General features: G+C 40.1%; 1 protein-coding gene and 1 pseudogene across 16 annotated transcripts in view; one reads left to right on the plus strand and one right to left on the minus strand.

The window, feature by feature from the left end:
* The window catches only part of Ncoa3 (nuclear receptor coactivator 3), a 129,892-nt gene that overhangs the window by 94,276 nt on the left and 14,281 nt on the right, over positions 1–21,335 (minus strand). The window lies entirely within an intron of this gene.
* Positions 2,154–2,442, plus strand: LOC100731827 (large ribosomal subunit protein eL37-like; annotated as a pseudogene).

Consider the following 21,335-nt stretch of genomic DNA (forward strand, 5'->3'; position numbering starts at 1 on the left):
AGTTCATTGAAAAGAAAGGTTTGTGCTAACACTGGACAATTAAATGCCAATATCTTGTACTTTGACAATGTAAAGATGACAGCATTAACCACTGCCCTCTATTATCTTGTTTTGAAATTTTTCCCTTTAAAATAGAAAAAATGAACATACCAAAATGAAACCAAAAAACCAACATACTAAGTCAAAAACAAAACAGTAACAGAAAGATGAGAACTGGGGACAATAGCACACACCTGTAATTCTAGCACTTAGAGGGCAGAGAAAGAATTGTAAATTCCAGGCCAGCCTGGACTACATTAGAAAGACGCTGTCTCAAAGAAAGAAAAAAAAGACAAGACAAAACGAAAAAGGAGGGGGATATCTCTGTGGTAGAGGGCTTTCCTAGCGTCCTAGAGGCTCTGGGTTTAATCTCCACTACTCCAAAAGAAGAAAAAAAAAAACATGAGAAAGATTGGATGAGGGGCCATATCTGTAATCCCAACACTTGTTAGGCAAGAAAATCCCTGTAACATCAAGGTTAACCTGGGCTACAAAGTGAGTTCAAGACCAGGTTGGCTTTCATAGTGAAACTTTTATCTCCAAAAAAAAAAAAGTCGACTTACAATTCTGTTATGGTTTAGGTCTAGATGGTCCTCCACACCTCATGCAGTCATGAAGGTGAGTGAATCTAGCATTTGTGGTTGGTTTGTTGTCTAGAGCCGGGATTGGTGATGTGAGTACAGCACTCACCCAGGGGTGGAGTCAGCATTTTAAGGGAGGGAAGGAGGTCTGCTTGCTCTCTTTAGCATTTTTGCTCTTGCTATTTCTGGGTGCCTTGAATAGCTGCCCCTCAGCCACACCACCTTGGCCTTGGAACCAGCTGAATATAGACTGAAACCTCCAGAACTATATATAACATAAATAAAACTTTCCTTCTCTAATTTTGGGTGTCAGGTATTTTGTCTCAACAATGAAAGAGAAAAAGCAAGACAAATTCCAAACATAAAATATGTAATTCTATTTACACACACTAAATATCTTCATAAAAGCATACCTGTTTGCTTCAGACATCAAGCAGCAGACTACTATGTGAAAACTACGAATATGGTACTGTATCACCACCACCACCACCAGCAGCACTAACAGTAACGCCCAATAGGTACAATCAAACAACTTCAGACTTTCATGTACCTGTTCAAAGAACCTTGATTGACTCTCCAGAACATTTGTAACTTGACACTTAAATTTTTCAACAATTAACTAGATATGAGGAATAATTCCCAAATATTTTCAGTATGTGCATCTTTTAAAAACTGACACATCACTCTTATTCATCATTTTTATGTATTCAAACAAATCAGACTCTTACAATATATCACTAAGTCAGTAAATTTACAACCACAGTTCCTTTCTCCTGGAATGCAACTTTCCTGTTTCTCTTCACTCACAGAATCAAACCGTAATACCATTTCATGCTTGGAAGTATTTTATTGATCATTGCATCTCTGCACCAAAAGGGTACATAAACTGAAATAATTGTCAGATGTAATGATGCAAGCCACCCAAAACTCTGGGAAACTAAAGCAGGATGATCAAAAATTCCAGCCCAGCCTGGACAATTAAGCAACTTACCAAGACAAGAAAATTGTGAGCAGTTTAACACTCATAATTGAGTATTAAACTGATGAAATTAGAGGTACGATGGAAGGAACATGCCACAGAGGACACACCCAAAGTCAAAAATGTGCATGCAATGAAAAACAGGTTAGAGAGATTAGAGATTTCATTGATAAGTCATGCAGTGTACCTCAGAGACTTCTCTTCTTTAAACCAATTTCAGAATAGACTTCAATCTTACCTGAATTTGTAGGAAGGGCACCAGCCAAAAGACAAGAAGCTAAAATAAAATCAAAAAAGATCAAAGCCTAACTGCCTTAAAACATCCTCACAAGTTGGGCATGGAGTCTGCATGTCTGTAATCCCAGCACTAGAGAAGCTGACACAGCAGGATCACTGTGAGTTCAAGGCTAGCCTAGACTATATAATGAGTTCAAGGCAAGCCTTAGTTGCACAGCAAAACTCTGTCTCAAAAGAAACACAGCAAAACAGACCACCACATTCTCACTATGTTTGAAAGTGCAAGCTAGCTCTTTGGTCTCAGTGGCACAAGCGGGATGGCAAAGGGCATGTCATCCTTTGGAAAGTGTCATAATAAGACATATACACTGTGCCACCACTGTGGCTCTAAGGCCTACCACCTTCAGAAGTTGGCTTGTGGCAAATGTGGCTACCCTGCCAAGCACAAGAGAAAGTATACTAGAGTGCAAAGGCTAAAAGGCGAAATACCATAACTGGGCAAATGAGGCACCCAAAAAGTGTGTATCACAGATTGAGGCATTGATTCCATGAAGGAACAACACTAAACCCTAGAGAACAGCTGTTGCAGCATCCAGTTTCTCTTGAGAATTTCAACAATTACTCAAAATAAATGCTTTAGTTTTAAAAGATGAAAAAAATGCAAGCTATACTCTAACTCTGAAAAATAAATACCTCAACACCACTGACAAGAGTAAGAAGAACCATCAACCTGCAGAAGAAATTTATTCACTCAACAAATGAATGGTGAATATCATTTCATGATTTTCCCTCCTTGTGGAGACTATATAATCAGAAGATAAAATAGCTACTAGACACAATAAATAAGTAAATTGTTAGTATATTCATATGAGGGAGGATTCTAGTAGTGAATAAAATGGAGGACAAGCTTTGCTAAAAGGTAAAATACAAGATTTTAATCACTCAATAGTTTACCATGACCATTACTGATCAGCATATTTGTTTTGTACTACCTACCCCAAGCTTTATTCAAGGCAGGTGTCATTTAAACTAGTGCATTCCGGGGCTGGGGATTTAGCTCAGCGGCATAAGTGCCTGCCTTGCAATCAGGCAGTCCTGAGTTCAATCCCTGGTACCCATAAAAAGGAAAAAGACCCAAAAAATAAATAAATAAATAAATAAATAAACAAACAAACTAGTGCATTCCTTTTTGCTTGTTTGTTTTGAGCCAAGGTCTTGCTATGTAGTGCAGGCAGGACTTGAACTATGTAGAACAGGCTAACCTTGAACCTGCAGCAATCCTCCTACTTCAGCCTTCTAAAGGCTGGGATTACAAACCACCACACTCTGTTCAGCTGTTGATTCTTGCATTGAATAAATTTCATTTGTTTTGTTTTGTTTTGTTTTTGGTCTTTTTGAAACAGGGTCTCACCATGCACCTCAGGCTGACCTTGAGCTTACTTTGTAGCCCAGGCTGTCCCCTCAAACTTGCAATGATCCTCTTGCCTCAGCCTCTCAAGTGTTGGGATTGCAGATATATACCACATCATCAGGTGTGATGTGCTGGTGTTTTTGTTTGTTTTTGGGTACCAGGGATCAAACTCACAATCCCACACTTTCCAGGCAGACGCTTACACCAATGAGCTGAATCCCCCGTGTACCACTTACAGTTTTAAATTGTCATTTTTGTATTTCCTGTTATCTTTTTTAAAAGTTAATGAAAAATACCCCAATTTTTGGTCATCTTATATTTAAATAACTAGACTAGTAAGTGATTAAAGAGATGAAATTAGAGGTATGATGGAAGGAACACGCCACAGAGGACGCACCCAAAGTCAAAAATGTGCATGCAATGAAAAACAGGTTAGAGAGATTAGAGATATCACTGATAAGTCATGCAGTGTACCTCAGAGACTTATAGTAAGGGCTTTTGTTTCCAGTAAGTGAAATGGGGAACCTTCTGGAATCTTAAGGAGAGGAAACTGGTTTAGGATTCTGAAAGAACCCTCCAGCTCTTCTTATATTACTGACAGACTCTACAGAGCCAAGGTAAAAAGGAAATGCTCTGTTGAAGTTCTAGGAGAATTTATACAAGTTTTAGTTAAAGCACAGCAGGTTTCTAGATAGTTATGGAAATAAGACAAAGAGAAATCAAAATCAAGATTTTTATGCCTGAAAACCTAAAAGAATGGAGATATCAAAAGATGAAAAAGAGGTTTCTTAACTAAAAACCAGAAAGAAATCAGAAGTTTGACATGTTGAATTCAAAATCCAAATGGAAAGGCTGAAAGCATAGTGATACAGACAAATGAGAAAATAACTGAGTTTATCTCACATAAGCACCATGTAAAGAAAATCCAATATATGTATTAAAATAAAAAAATAAAAACCTGGAAAGAAAAGCTCAGTAAGAGGGGGGGGAAAAATGAAAGCAGGTATTATAACATACACCTTTAACCCTGTAACTCCAAGAGCCTAGGCAAAAGATCACAAGTTCAAACCCCACTGGCCAACTTAATGAGATTCTGTATAACATAACATAACATAACACAACATGAGCTGGAGATGTAACCCAGTGCAAAGGTCCTGGGCTCAATCCTAGTACAGAAGAAAGGAACACTAAGATGAAGCAGCTCAACACTGGCAGAAAACAAAGGGTCAGGTGTTGTGGCATACCCATGTTCCCAGCACTAAGGATGTTGAAGCAGGAAGACTGCCCTGAGCTCAGGCCAATCTGAGCTATACAGTGAGTTCAAAGCCAGCCTGGATTACATAGTGAAGCCTTTTCCAAGAAGGAAGGGGGAGACACAGAGGGACAGGCAGAGAGATATAGACACATATAGAACACGAAACCTATACTAACAGAGACTTAAAAAGGCCTAATAACCAAACCACAATGCATAAATGTCATTTTGATCTGACCCAAAATAAATACATAAGACAGAGAATATGAAAACTGAATAGGGACCTTGTATTGAGGCCACTGAGGAACTGATTTCATTCTTCCAGATATAACAGTATTGAGATTATGCTTTTCTTAAACCAGTCCTTATTTTTTATAGCTACTTCAAGAAATTATCTTTAACTTCTTTTACCTTCTTTAACTTCAAAATAAAGCTACTAATTTGTTAAAACAAGGTTAGCCATTAATTAGTAAACTGGTGAAGCTTTCTGTACCATGAAGCTGAAGAAAAAAAGTACTGTTAAAAAATAAAGAGAATGATAACGTAAATTGAAGATGAGTATTTGAAGAGAATCCTCAGAGTACAGAATAAACTATATCCTTTTCTCAAAACACACCCTTCAAATAAGCATAGAGTTTTTGCAAGCCTGGACAGAGAAGATTTCGTACATCCTTCTTCAGGAAATTACTGAGTCACAAATTAAAACTGTTACATAAAAACGTATCAGGGATGATGAAAATATTTTAGAAATAGTGGATCAGACATAGTGGCACAGGCCTGTAAGCCCACCACTCAGAAGGCTGATGGGGAGGATCACAAGTTCAAGGCCAGCCTGGACTACAAAGCAAGACTCTTATCTCAAAAAAAGAAGAGCTGAGGGTATAGCACAGCAGCACAAGTGCCTGCCTAGCAAGTGCAAGGGCCTGAGTTTGATTCCTGTCCCCACTCCAGAAAGACAGACAGACAGACAGGATGCCTGCACAACAGTGTATGAAAAACTGTGCTGCTTAATGTAAAACTACAAGCAATATTTATATGCCACAGAAGTACAATTTTGATACAACAGGAAAAAATTAAAAAAAAAAAAAAAGAAAAAATTCATGGTAGGGCTGAGAATGTAGCTCAATGGTAAAATGACTGCCTAGGGGCTGGGGATTTAGCTCAGCGGCACAAGCACCTGCCTTACAAGCAGGCAGTCGTGAGTTCAATCCCAAAAAAATGACTGCCTAGGACGCCGGAGGTCATGGGTTATATCCCTATTACGGGTGGAACCAAAAAATGGTAGGCTGTGGTAGCATATGTCTACAATCCCAGGAGTCTGGAGGCTGAGACTCAAGTTTCTCAAAGGCTAACTGCCTCAAGTTCCAGACCAGCCTGAGGGTACATTAGTGAGATCCTGTCTCAAAAAAAAACGAACCAAGAGCTGAGCATAGTGGCACATGCCTGTAATTCCAGCACCCATGAGGTTGAGGCAGAAAGGTCACAAGGTCACAAGGTTGAGGCTACCTGAGCAATGAACACAGAGTTCCAGGCTAGCTCTGACTGCACAGTGGATTAGTGGGACCCTGACTGAAAAGGAAAAAACAAGTCCTGCATCAGTTTCCCATTTTATTTGAGGTAAAAACTGAGGCCCTGAAGTACCCACAGGGCCCTTCTGTTTCTCTCCAATTCCTTGCTACTTAGCCCTCTGTCCACCATGCTCTAGCACACCTGTCCTCTTGGTGTTCCTCAAATACACAAAGAATGGGCTCACCAAGGAGCATCTACACTGGTTGTCTCTCTAGACTACATGAAATGCTTCCTATGCCCAATCTACTTCCCCAGAATCACAGTCTTACTTTTTTGATTCTTTGTCAACTATTACTTTCTCAACAAAATGTACATGACTATCCCTCTAAAACATAACTGCCCAGACACACACACACACATACACACACATACACACACACACACACACACACACACACACACACACACACACGGCTTTATTTTTTCATCACAGCAATTCTGGTCAGGTCTCTAGTCATATCCTAAACATCTATCATAGTCAACACAAGGTTAGAACTCAATAAATCTCTGTAGTATACAATAAAACACAGGCAAAGGTGAGATTTGACAGTGAGAAGACATGTGTATCTGAGAGGTCAAGGTTTAAAAAAAAATCAATCTGCCAAGGAGGAATGAAGATTTGTAAGCCTTCTAATGGTAAAGAAGAAACGTGGCCAACAGCAGCCAAAACATGAGAAATTCAAAGGCTGGAGGCTGGGGGTGGGGGCACAGGCCAGGAGGAAATTCAGGCTAAGAGGAAAGGGATGAACAGTAGGACTTAGAATGAGGGGCTGAAAGGGATGTACAAGAAGAAGGTCAAGAGAACTTACAGGTAACAGAAAGATCCTGAGGAAGAATGAGATTGCATAAGAAAGAAAAAATAATTAAATGGGGTGGAGGCCAATGTTACATAGCAAACTGTTCTTATTCAAATCCAAGACCTAACAGCCCAAATAAATGAATATACAGCTTTATTTCCAAAAATACAAGCAACACAAAATGTTAAAACACACCCAGATACACATATTCAAATATATAGGTGGTGTGTGATGTATCACTTTTAATCTTGAAATTCCTTACTACAAAAATGCACAGAAGTTTAAAAAGTTTCTTCCAGCCAGATGTGGTGGCACATGCCCTGTAATCCTGGCACTCAGGAGGCTGAAGCAGAATCCCTGCCAAGTTTAAGACTAGCCTGAGCTACATAATGAGTTCAAGACCAGCCAAAACTACATATTCAGGCGCTGACTCAAAGACAAAAAATTAATAAAAAATGAAAACTTAATTAGAGCTAGACGTGGCAGTATTTTAGCCTCAGAAGGTTGAGATGGGAAAATCATCATGAATTTAAGGCCCAGCTGGGCCACACTGAAGACTGGGTATAAAAAAATATATTTTTTTTTAAGTTTTAAAGTTCATTCAAAGCCAGAAATGTTGGTATACCCTAACAGTGTCAGCCAATCATTTGGGAGGCTGACACAGGAGGGTCACGTGAACCTCAAATATTATGCAAAGGCAACCTGGGCTGTCTCAAAAATAACACAAGCAGGATCGGTGGCTGAAGCAGGAGGATCATGTGGGCCCACGCCACCAATCACAGACACTCAAGAGGCTGAGGCAAAAGGATCACAAGCTGGAGGTCAACCTGGGCTTTTTTTTTTTTTTTTTTTTTTTTTCTTAGTGTCTTATGTAGTTCAACTTGGCCTAAACTCATTTGCGTATGTAACCCAGGCTGGCCTCCAACTCACAACAAGCAATCCTGCCTCAGTCTCCCAAGTGCTGGGATTATAGGCACACACCATCATGCCTAGTTAACCTGGGCAATTTCACAAGACCTTCTTTCAAAATAAAACTAAAACCCCAGCATAGTGGTGCAGCCCTATTATCGAAGCACTGTAGCGGGCAGAAGAATTTCAAGCTCTAGGCCAGCCTGGGCAATTTAGCAAGATCCTATCTCAAACTTAAAAATGTAAATGGGGGGCTAGGGGTTTAGCTCAGCGGCATAAGCGCCTGCCTTGCAAGCAGGAAGTTGTGAGTTCGATCCCTGGTACCAATAAAAATGAAAAAGACCAAAAAAAAATGTAAATGGGCTGAGGACATACTGAGATCCTGAAGTCAATCCCCAAGTAATATTTTTTTAAAATGCTAAAAACATGGCCAGAGATGTAGCTCACTGAAGGACCTAGGTTCAACTCCCAATACTAATTAATTGTTAAAATAAAAGATTAATAAAACCTGAAATACTCTCATTCCTTAATACCTCTTTAATACCTCTGTTAGGGTATCTGCCACATGAACGATGAAATAAGGCAACTGCCCACTCTAAGATTCTGTTCTGCCAGTTAATAGAACGAAGGCTACCTGTACTGTTTTTTCCATCATTGAAAAAACAGGACAATACTATCTCCCTTTAAATCTAAAAACTAAGGGCTGGGGATATAGACTCAGTAGCAGAGAATTTGACTAACATGTGTGAGGCCCTAGGTTCAGTCCCCAGTACCACAAAAGTGAAATAAAACACTGAAGGAGTCCAACCAAAAGCACAATAATTAAAGTCTACTCATCTTTTGAAAGACAAAACAGAAACCTGAAATATTAAAATGCTAACTAAACACTGCCTGAAACACACCAAATTATCAGTGATCTTAGGCAAATCTTTACGAAACTTACTTTTTTGAACATTTTACAGTATAAAATCCTGGACAGTTTATTTATAAGTAGGACCGAATAGCAATTTTAGGGTTCAGCAGGATAAGTGCCCGCCTGACAAGGACAAGATCATGAATTCAATCCCTTGGGGCTGGAGATTTAGCTCAGTGGCATAAGCGCCTACTTTGCAAGCAGGCAGTCATGAGTTCGATCCCAGGTACCGATAAAAATGAAAAAGACAAAAAATTTTAAAAAATGAATTCAATCCCCATTACAAAAAAAATTTTTAAAATAACGATTTTATATATTTTCAGATGTATGATAAACATACTGAAATAAAAATCAAAATCATTTAAAACAATTAGGAATTTTGGAGCCAGATTTTTTAAAAATAATTTTGCAAGTTCAGTGCTTCTGGCTACACTACTCAGGCAGAGACAAAAACATACAGTACCTTGGATGCGTGAATTTATGCACTTTCACTAAAAGCAGCAAGGGTGCTATTTTATCACTGATAACAGGAGTGTCAAATTCCACTCAGCAAATACAGCTGCAAATGAAGCCAGCACTGTACACCCGCCGGCATGTTATTGTGGGAAATACTGGAAAAACTTCACAAGCGGCCATCCGGAATGTCTGTGGGGTTTTTTTCATATTTTTCCTGCAAAATAGTTTCAGACCAGTAGTCTAATTCTAAGGTGGAAATATCCACTATAACTTCTAGCATAATTATTTCATATAAAAACAAATTACAATATGTCCTCAAATTAGTGTGAAGGGACCTGGAAGTAAAACTGAGGTATAAGTCAACCTGCGTAAAAAAATCTAAAGCATTCTGGAAGACAGACAGATTTGTTTTCTTTTGAAGGGATGATACTGAAATAATTAAACCTAAGGTCGTCACACTGAGATATACCTCCCCTCCCCTTCTTTTTAAATTTTGAGGCAGAGTCATTAAATTCCTTGGGATGGGCTCAAACTTGTGATCTTAACAGAGTACTGGGATTATATTTATAAAGACTAGCTGAGGGAGAAAGGAAAAGTAAGGTTACAATAGTGTGACAATAAGTGTGACAAATCGCATGTTGTTATGCAGCTACTTTCTTGTTAGCTTATCATATAGGCATTCAAAAGCTAATACAAGTCTACAGAACAGCTGAGCACAAGAGCAATAACAAGAAGAGATTGCAGGGCTAGGGATCTACCTCAGCTGTATAAGCACCTACCTGGCAAGTGCTAGGTTGTGAGTTCAATCCCCAGTACCAGAAAAATAGAGATTGCATACACCAGACATAGTAGTTAGCACAAGCTTGGCTATCTCAACAAGCTGAGACAGGAAAACCACTTGAGCCACAACTTCAAAACCAGCCAGGGCAATACAGCAACCTATCATCCAAAAAAGAAGACAGTATTACACATTTTGATATGAAATGAACACTTTCTGTACTAACAGAAATAAGTAAATCAGAAAGACTGACTTTTCAGGTAGGCATCACGGCACATGCCTATAATCCCCGCACTTGGGAGGCTGAGGCAGGAGGACCACCTTGAGTTCAAGGGCAGCCTGGACTACATAGTAAGCCCAAAGTCAGCCTGATCTACAGAGCAAGAGCCTGTCTCAAAAAGCAAAAAGAGAAAGAGAAAACACACAGTAAGTGAAGGCAAACTTGAAATAACATAGTGAGACCCTACCTCAAAAAACCAAATAAAATAAAAATAGTGAAGTCAAGGCCATCCTGCAGAACTACATTCCAAGATTCTGTTTTTAAAAAAATAAAAATTTTTAAAAACAACTGGCCCAGTGCTTAAGTATGTGTCTCAGTAATAGAGTAACTGGCACGTACAAAGCCTTAGTTTTTGTGCTGCCTTTTTTTTTTTTTTTTTTTTTTGGGCCAGGAATCACACTCACAATCTGGCGCTTGCCACACAGGCACTTATACTGCTGAGCTAAATCTCTGATCAAAGACTTAGTTTTAATCCCTAACACAGCAATCAATCAATGGACTAAGTTTTGTGGTGTTGGTTAAAGAGGGAACACAATGACAGAAGTTCAAGACAGAGTGTTTTTACTGTTCTGCAATGCTAGGTACTGAACTCAGGGTTTCATACATGATAGACAAGTGCTCCTATATACGCCTAGACACTGCACTTTTTTTTGGGGGGGGTCCTTTTTATCGGTACGGGGATCGAACTCATGACTGCCTGCTTGCAAAGCAAGTGCTTATGCCGCTGAGCTAAATCCCCAGCCCCGACACTGCACTTTTAACACAGGTGGTCAGAACCTTTCAATAGATATACCAGACCCATGTATTTGATGTTTTGCATTCTAATTTATAATAAATGAGTAGAACAGACAAGGACTTGATCCATTTTCATTAAAGAAATACTGGGCTAGGGATACAGCTCAGCCAAACAACACCTGCCTGGCAAGCAAGGGTCCTGAGTTCTAGTCCAGGTACCAAAAAAAAAAAAAACCAACAACAACAGATTAACCTAATGGTCATTTAAAATGGCAAATGGCCCTTGCTAGACATAGTGACACATGTCTGTGATCCTAGTTATTCAAGAGGGTGAAGAAAGAGGATTGGTGCCATTCAGTTGAGGGCTCTTTTTTCAATTTGGATTGGAAAAGAACACCTCGGGGCTCTGACTGGCAGTGATTCTCAGCCTGTAGTGCTATGTAAAGCCTTAGTGTTATGGTTTTAGCTGTCCCATCAGCTGCTCCCTTAGGAGCCAAAGCTCCTAACTTCCTTAACAGCTTTCTGCAGCTCTCCTAACAAAAGGTGTCTCCACCAACCACCACTGTCCTGCACCATCCCACACTGCCTGTCCCAATCTATAGGCCACAACTCCACTGGCTACTACCACCAGTCACAATCACTAAACTTTTAACACTAACATCTGGTCAGCTACTGTTCGCCTCTGCCACTGGTCTTGAAGCCTTCACACTAACAGCCTCTGCTAAGTATCTGTTGTTTGGGTTGTTTTTTGTTTTGTTTTTTGTTTTGAGACAAGTAGTTAAAGCTAGCCCTGAACTTTTGCTCTTAGTGATCCTCCTTCCTCAGCCTCCAAAGGAGTGTACCACCTCAAGGGAGTGTACCACCACATTCAGCTGTTTATAGCTGTATTTAATGTGACCTACCTTGCCCACACTATTCAAGAATCTCATGGAGATTTTAAAGAACTTTCCAAACTCACTCTGAGAAATGAATCATGGGACTCACAGGACCACCAGTAATTTGGACCTGTGCTGCAGGTTAGGGGATGTCAATAACAAACCAGGTGCAGCCCTAGCAGATTAACACAATGAAGGGATACTATTCATGCATAGCAGAAGAGGGGTAGAGTTGTCCTGGCCTGGTCAGAATTTCAAGCCTTATGGGGTAGTCATCAGGGACTGAGCACAGGGTACAGTCAAATGGGAGTGACTGAGGTTTCGCACTTTGCCATGCCACTCATCTGGAGAGCACCCGGTGAGTCATCCTGATGTGTCCAAGTTCAAGGTGGACATCTTATGGAGCAGTCAGGGTTGTGAAGGACAACCGCAATACATACCAGAGCACACACCTTTCTAGTTGTCAATTGGAATAGGAAAAGATTAGGCCATTTCTCATCTATCTTACGGTCACAAATTATAAGCCCAGTCTGGGTAACCTAGGAAAACCTTGTCTCAAAATAGAAGAGGGCCACACGTGCAGTTTAGCACTTCCCAGTACCACAAGGGGGAGGGGGCGCTACCTAATAACAGTAACAATAATAATAAAGTCAAATACAGTTGAAAACAATTTACAATGTTTAAGAACTGACATTTTAGGGCTGGGGATTTAGCTCAGCAACATAAGCACCTGTCTTGCAAGCAAGCAGTCGTGAGTTCGATCCCCAGTACCAATAAATTAAAAAAAAAAAAAAAAAAGAACTGACATGTTCCAAGTTGCTATGGTGGTACAGACCTATAATACCAGCACTCCAGAGGCTGAGGCAGGATATCAAAACCACCAGGCCATTCTAGACTACTTGGCAAGAACTGTCTCCAAAACAAAAGTTTAAACAATACAGATATGTTCTAGATTAACAATTCTGGCTTTTCTTTCCATTTACATGGCTCACAGAATGTGTCTATAGTATGTTTGCATGACTTATCAAGCTGTAAAAGGCTTGATTAGTACTCAAAATATATATATGAAGCCAGGCAAAAAGGTACATGCCTGTAATCCCAGCATTTGGGAAACTAAGGCCAAAAAAAAAAAAGGATTGGGACTGGGGATTTAGCTCAGCAGCCTAAGCGCCTGCCTTGCAAGCACGCAGTGAACTCTGGTACCGATTTAAAAAAAAAAAAAAAAAAGGATTGCCTGAAGGACATAGCAAGACCCTGTATCAAAATACAAACAAAAAAATTCAAATGCCTCACATACATGGTTATACTGCAAACACACGCCTATAATATCAGCACTCAGGAGGATAAGGCAGGAAGAGCACGTGAGTTTGAGGCCAGCCTGGGCTACATAATGAGTTCAAGGCCAGCCTGAACTACATAGGGAAACCCTACTATCACAGAAAGACAAAAAGACCAAAAAAAAAAACACAAAAAACAAAAAACAGACAGACAAACAAAGACAGATAGACAAGCAAAACCAGGCATGGTTTATAATCCCAATACTGGGGAGACTGGGGCAGAAGGTTCATCATGAGTTCAAGGCCAGCATGGGCTACATAGTGAATTGGAGGCCAGTCTGAAATATATAACAAGTCCTTGACTCAAAACACCAAAGAAAAAGAAAAATGATATGCTCTTCCTGCTTTCAAAATTTCAATAATCTATGAGGTAAAGACAGAGATATACAGATGTTTACACAGATGTGGACATCTATATGGAATGAAAGACTATTCAAAATAAAATGCACATGTACACAGTCAACAAATTTTCAATAAATGGCCAAGTTCATACTTTGCTCATTAAATTCTCCCGTCCCTCTCTCATTCATTTTGTTGTTGCTGGCAGTACCTCAGATGGAAGCCAGAGTCTCAACTCATCCAAAACAAGCACTCCACCACACTTAGCTACATCCCAGGCCTTTTGAAATTTCTGGGCTGGCAGGGTCTTGGGTAAACTGCCCATACTAGCACCAAACTTGGAATCCTCCTGCCTCAAGTCTTCTGATTGCTGGGATTACACATTCTACCATCCCTGGCTCTGGAATTTTCAACCAATAGTACTGGAAACTGTTGATAGTCCTACACTAAATTATGAACATTAATCTTTTTTTTACTAGAGATCAAACTCCCAACCACGTGCTTGCAAGGCAGGCCCTTATGCAGCTGGCCCAATGAACATTAATCTTTACCTCACATCACATACAAAAATTAATTCAAAAGTTGCACAGTGGTGCACACCTATAATCCCAGCACTCAGGAGGCTGAGGCAGGAGGATCATTTCAAGTTTAAAACCAGCCTGGGCTACAAAGTGAGCTCAAGACCAGCCTGAACTGCATAGTGAGACTTTGCCTCAAAAAGACAAAATAATAATTCAAATGAATCTTGCATCTAAATTTAAAAACTAAAACTTTCAAATCTATAAGAGAAAAGACAAGTATGGTAGCACACACCTGTAAGCACAGCTACTAGAAAGGCTGAGACAGAATCAGAAGGTTTCAGGTTAGTCTACCCAATTCAGTAAGACCTTGTCTCAAAATTTTAAGACAGGGCATAGTAGTAGCACAGATCTGTGATCCCAGAACTCGAGGCTAAGGAAAGAGGGTCATCACACATGAAACTATGTTTGACTTCTTCTCTGCTCCCCAAAACCAGATGCTTACACACTACACTAACAATGGTTGCCTGTAAGCAGAGAAGGTAAATTAGCTAAGACAGCAGAGGAAGAGTGGCTTACTTTCTATTGTATAACCTTAATGCCTTTTAAGTTTGTCCCATGTGTGCTTGTTTTAAAAAAAAAAAAAAAAAAAAAAACCGGGGCTGGGGATTTAGCTCAGCGGATAAGCACCTCCCTTGCAAGCAGGTAGTGGTGAGTTCGATCCCCAGTACCGATATAAAAACGAAAAAGACAAAAAAAAAAAAAAGAAACTCTATCTCAAAAGAAAAAAAAAATTTAGTATGTTTGCTCTTAGTTTTCTGTTTGTGGTTTTTTGTTGCTGTTTTTGGTGGGTTTCTTTTTTCTTCTTTTTTCCTTTCCTAAGGTCTTTGCATCAACAATCCTTTATTTTTTTTTATTTTGAAGTAGGGTTTTGCTAAAATGCCCAGGCTAGAGAAGGAACTAGCCAGTCTCCTGTTTCAGCCTCCCAGAGTAATTATAGATACAGACAACCAAGCCTGGTCTAGAATTCTAAGTAGGTTAAGCCTGTTTGTTTGCTAGTCAAATCAGACTCCTTTTCCCTTGCCTGTAGGCCACAAGTTTATTAGACAGGTAAATAAACCTTTATTACTACCCCACTGTAAATTGACCTAGACTCACAATACCCACCAAGTTAAGTTTGGAGACAAAATTGACATCATGTAGACTCAGATTATCTAGTTTGTGACTAAACTGGCCTTCTAGACACTGCAGGTCTTCCTTTCCATTCCTGCTGTATCTTTTGGTGTTTTTCCTGTTCATTTAACTTCCTACCAGAGAAAGGCAATTAAATTCACACCAATTCTATCGTTTGTTATGGGGCTGAATATAAGGTTAGGCTGTTGATAAACTGTAACCTTAGCCCAAAATCATCTTTAAGAAACCCTCTCAGCAAAATAAAGAACCAAACCTAAATGAATAAATAAGCAAGCAAGTCTGCCTGCCTGTCAAGAATGAGGTCCTAAGTTTGATTCCTGGTATCAAAAATAAAACAAAAAAATGAAACAGCTGGGCAAGGTGGCACACACCTGTAATTCCAGCATTCAGGAGACTGAGGTTTACGGATCACTGAGTTTGAGGCTAGCCTGGACTACAAATCAAAGCCAGCCTCAATGGCATATTAAAACTATCTCAAAAAGACCAAAAAAAAGAACCAAAAAAAAAAAAAAAGAACCAAATGTATTCACTCACCTAGAAAACAGGACAAACTGATGTGTAAACCATTACAGTAGAGCCAGTCCCCCACTTAACTGTTAAATGCTCATTTGCAATCCCCTTCCCACTCCTCAAAAGCACTCAAAATGGGACAAAATGTCAATATTTTACTGCAGCAGTCAGTCTCAAAACTATCTTGAGAAACTGAACATATAAAGAGAACATTAAAACATTTCATTTTCAACAGTGCAAAAATAAAAGTGGTTAAGGGAGTGAGTGGTGGCATATCCCTATAATCCTAGCACTACCTTGGGCTACAAAGTGCTTCCAAGGCCAGCCTGAACTGTCTCAAAAAAATAAAAATATTTTACACTATGGAGTACAATAGACTGAAACCAAACTAGTGCAGGTTGGCTTAATATGAGAAACTACAGTACTTTTTCAGTGCTGAGCACCAACAACTCTCTAATGCCAGAAAGCATTAACAGTGACAACTAAACAACAGAAGCCTGGGATTTAGCATAGTGGCATAAGTACCTGCTGGCAGGTGTGAGGTCATTGAGTTTGATCAACTGAATAAAACTGTACACAATCTGCAATGTAGATGAAGACAGGAAATTGTATATACTGTACTCATTCAAATAGCAACATATTAAAAGCTTTTAAAAGTACTCTCCATTCCCTAGACCACAATATAAAAAAATTAGCTTAAAAAAATATAAAGCTGGGTGTGGTAGCTCACATCCAGCATTTAGGAAGTTGAGGACGAGAAATGCTGCAAATTTGAGACCAGCCTACACGACACAATGAGTTCAAGCCAGCCTCAACTACAAAGTGAGCCCTTGTCTCAAAAAGTCCAAAGGGGAAAAAAAAGTTTAAAGAAGCCCTACAATCACTATTGTTAACAACTAATTTGGAATAGAATAATAGATGGTGAGTTTTCCTTTTCTTACCTTATTGTCCAAACTGAAGATTTTGGCAGTGCTGGGCACTGACTGAACACAAAGCATTCCCAATGAACTACAGCCTCAAATTTTTTTGCTGGGGGGAGGAGGGTTTGAGACAGGGTCTAACTACCTAGCTTAGGCTGGTCTTGAACTCATGTTGGTCCTCCTGCCTCAGCCTCCCAAGCATCTTTCCCAAGTAAAGCATTTTAATATTCTCTAGCTCTCTTTTTTTTTTTTTTTTTTCAGGAATCAAAACTCTCCATCTCGTGCTCGCCAGGCATCCGCTTATGCCACTGAACTAAATCCCTGGCCCCAAATTTAAATTTTCATTAGCACATATTTGCAGTACAGAGTGTCTACCTTCATTGTGGAGTTGATACATGTGTATAACACATCTTAATTCTCTTTATTTCCCCTTTCTCTCTCTGCCCTTCACCCCTACATCTCCAGGTTTCACTAAACTGCTAAATTGCTCAGGCTGGACTTGAACCTTCCAACCTTCAGCTTTAGCTTCCCAGGGGGCTGGGATTACAGGCATGTGCCACACTGATTTGTTTTTGTTTTTATTGGGATTTTGTTTTGGATTTTTGTCTTTTTCGTTTTTATCGGTACCAGGGATCGAACTCACAACTGCCTGCTTGCAAGGCAGGTGCTTACGCCGCTGAGCTAAATCCCCAGCCCCTTGTTTTGGGTTTTTTGGTTTTTGTTTTGTTTTGTCTTTTTGAGACAGGGTCTTGCAAAAAAAAAAAAAAAAAAAAAAACACCATTTCAAGAACTTTTTATTTACACACCTCCTAAATCAGTGGTGTCCAATCTTTTAGAGACAGACCCAGAATTCACTTCCTTATCACAACAATGCCAACACTGCAATTAAACTTGAACACTGACGTTTGGTTTAGGGAAAAACTCTTTATCTGATGCTTGGCAGCTGGGGTGACTTAGCCCTCACAACAGAGAGGGCTCTGCTTGCCCAGTGCAGCACTCATGCCATAGGTTCACCACTGTCCTAGAAAAAGGGTTCAAGGTCCAATAGTACAGACTCCTTACTAAATGAATTATTGGCTTAGAGTGTGGGGGTGCTTTACAGACATAATTCACACAACAGGAAATGGTCAGCATAACCTCTTTTAAAATATAGCAAAATTAGCCCAGCATGGTGGCACACATACCTGGAACCCCACTAATGACGGAGGATAAGGCCAGAAGATAGAAATTTGAGTTTCCCCTGGGCAACTTAGCAAGCCATTGTCTCAAAAAAAATAAAGGCTGGAGAGGTAGCTGGGTACAAAGGCCCTGGGTTCAAACCCCAGTACTGGAAAAAAAAAAAAAAAAAAATACACACACACACACACATATGGGTATAATTCAGTGATACACACACACATATGGGTATAATTCAGTGATACAGCACATGCTTGTCATCTAAGTCCCTGGGTTCAATCTCCAATAAATGTAGATATATATATATATATATATATATATATATACACACACACACACACACACATGAACTATATATATATATACACACATACACACACACACTTTATATATACTTAAGCATACATTACTATAAACATATTGCTATGAATGCATATTAAATTTAATATAATTTCTAATAATCTTGTTTTAATACAGTATTAATTTGCAAAATCATTTTCCCAGGTACAGGGGATTCCAGCTCTAGAGACACTGAAGCAGGAGTATCACAAACTTAAAACCAGCTGTAGCAACTCAAGCAAGTCCCTCCCTCAAAACTAAAAAAAAGACTGAGGCTCTTGTACATCTCAATGGTAGCATGCTTCCCTAGTATACACAAAACCCTTTATTAGCTCCATCTGAAGAATTTTTTTTTTAGGTGTTTTGGATTGTTTTGGTTTTATTTTTGGTTTTGGTTTGTTGATCTTTTTTGAGGCAGGGTTTTCATTATATGACTCAGGCTGACCTTGAACTCACTTTGGAGCCCAGGCTGGTCTCAAATTCACAACAGTCCTCCTGCCTCAGCCTCCCAAGTGCTGGGATTATAAGTGTGTGCCACCACACCCAGCTCACTCCCAAGAATTTTAAAACTTATTAAAAATGGAAATCCTGGGCCAGGGCTATAGTTCAGTGGTACCTGCTTGGTAAGCATAAGGTCATCAGTTCAATTCCCAGTACCAAAAACAAAAAAGGAAATCTTTTGATCAGACCTAAGCTTATATTTTCTTTTTTTTTGGTCTTTTTCATTTTTATTGGTACCAAGGATCGAACTCACGACTGCCTGCTTGCAAGAAAGGCACTTACGCCACTGAGCTAAATCCCCAGCCCCCTAAACCCCTAAACTTGTATTTTCAAGCCTCTGTAGTTAAGGGCCATTTTCTGGTAAAAACGTTTTTATAACCGCTCTAGAAACAGTGACAGCCTCCCAGTTGGCCCACAATCTCTATCTCCAAAATGTACTTCTAATGGCACATACCTGTAATCCCAGCACTTAGAAAGCTGAGGCAGAAGGATCTCTGCACAATTTTTCAGGTCAGCCGGGGCTACAGGGTGAGCTCAAGGTCAATTTAAACAAAGATATTTTGTCTCAAATCCACAAAAGCTGGCATATGCCGCTTTGTTTTTTAATGCTGACAGGACAATTAAGTCATTCCTATCAATATGTAAAATACCCCATAATTTAGTATCACAGCAGGCAATTTAGATTACTAATTTCAATTCAGAACCTGAAGCACCCACCCCACGCCCACTCCACCATGTGACAAGAGCTATAGTGTGCACTATCACTTTACATGTTACAGAGGCTTCATTTTACAAACAATGAACCTTGGCAGTGTTCTTCCTACAGACCCAGATTATTTAAGAGCAGTAGTATGCAGAACAACATGACCAGTAAATTCACAAGAGCCTTTCTGATATGTTACCAACATATTTGAGACCATATAAAGAAAACAGTATTTCCACATTTCCCTTTTCTGTTCATTTTATATTCCTGCACTGGCTATATCCTACAAGAGTGTTTAGCCGGGCGTGGTGGCTAATGCCTGTAATCCCAGCTCTCGGGAGGCTGAGGTGGGAGGATCGTTGTGAGTTCAAGACCAGCCTGGGCTACAAAGTGAGCTCAAGGCCTGCCCAAGACTCCGTCTCAAAAAGACAAAAAAAAAAAAAAAAAAAGTGTTTCAAATGAAAATCTTCAATTAGTCCAAAAATGAAACTTACTGTAGAAAATCGTTATATTCATTAGTTTCGAGAAGAATTTGAAGGTTTCAAAGGAGAAGACTCATTTTTCGGTATTTTTGTATTTTTTCTGTTGGGTGTTATATGCAGAACCTATTCTAAATAAGCAAACTGGTTTGGTTTGATTTGGTTGGTTGGTTGGTGTGTGTGTGTTTGTGTGTGTGTGTTTTCTGAGGCTTGTTTTGTTTTTTTGTTTTTGAGAGTTTCACTTTGTAGTTCAGGCTGGCCTTGAACTCAGCAATCCTCCTGCTGCAGCCTCTGGAGTGCTGGGATTTACAGGCGATAATGCTCGATTTTTAAAGAAAAAAAAAAATTTTTTTTTTTTGAGACAGGGTCTCAGTATGCAATTCAGGCTGATTTTTAACTAAGTAGCCCAGGCTGGCCTTGAACTCTGTCTTTCTCCTGTCTCAACCTCCCAAAGGATTACAGGCTTCCACTGCCACACCCGGTTTAGTTACTTGAAGTTTTTTAAAGAACTGTTCACAAACTTAGGTTTCATTACCATCTCAGTTTATGGAGCATTCGCTAAAGATCTGTAATTTCCTCCACCCTCTTCCCAATCATCTTTTAAACAACCTGCTGCAACAAATACTGACGCTTTCTTGCAGCCAGCTAAGTAGTTGGATCCAGGACAACCACTTCAGTCAAGGATATGCAGCAGTCTTAACACTACCCTCACTCATCACATTCAACTCGAGTTAAAACTACTGCAGCAAGACAGCTGGTACTCGCCTTCCTGTTTCTTTACGGTACAAGCTTAATAACAAAAACAGGTTGGCTTTGGAACGTTTGCTCAAGACCTGCAAAAAGGAAGTCTCCACATTTGGGAAAGAAAAAAAGTTTCAACTTGAGGAGAATCTCCTACCTTGCGTGTCATTTCCAGGTGCGAATCCCGAACCTCTCTTTCTAGTGAGATTTCAAGATACACTGTGTCGTTCACAACCACTGTTTTGGTTCAATTCTCTACGCTCGAAGCCCTCAAACTACCTAGGAAGCAACGAAGCCTCCACCAACGACTCATGGCTAGTTTTCCTTAAGGCATATGCAAGTAATCAAATGATTACAAATTGAACGAAATAAGACTGACCATGAGAAAGACAGAAAACTGATGATAAGCAGTAAAAATCGACACGGCCCAGCCCCAAATTCAATCCTTAACTTCTAACTTGCCACTCCCCGGCGCTCACCCCAGAGGTACTACGATGCCTTTTGACTGAGAAAACTGCGGAGAACCTACTCGAGCCCAAAATGGAAATTGCACGGATCCCTCTCTTCGCGTGAGGAGCGCTGTTTAAATGCCCGGGTGCAGGAGGAAAGCCGGCGGCAGCCAGCCCGCGGCTGCGTGCGGCAGGCGGGCGCTGGGCGGGGGTCCGCCGACCCTGCCCGTCCTTCCGGGGAGCTGCGGAGGAGCCGGGCAGCGGCGGCAGACGGCCGCGGGGAGCCGCCAGCAGCAGCCCCAGGGGGCTGGGCAAGGC

This window comes from Cavia porcellus, unplaced genomic scaffold (assembly GCF_034190915.1).
Source record: "Cavia porcellus strain 051 isolate PalLab524CR breed Dunkin Hartley unplaced genomic scaffold, mCavPor4.1 scaffold_5, whole genome shotgun sequence".
Classification (NCBI taxonomy): Eukaryota; Metazoa; Chordata; class Mammalia; order Rodentia; family Caviidae; genus Cavia; species Cavia porcellus.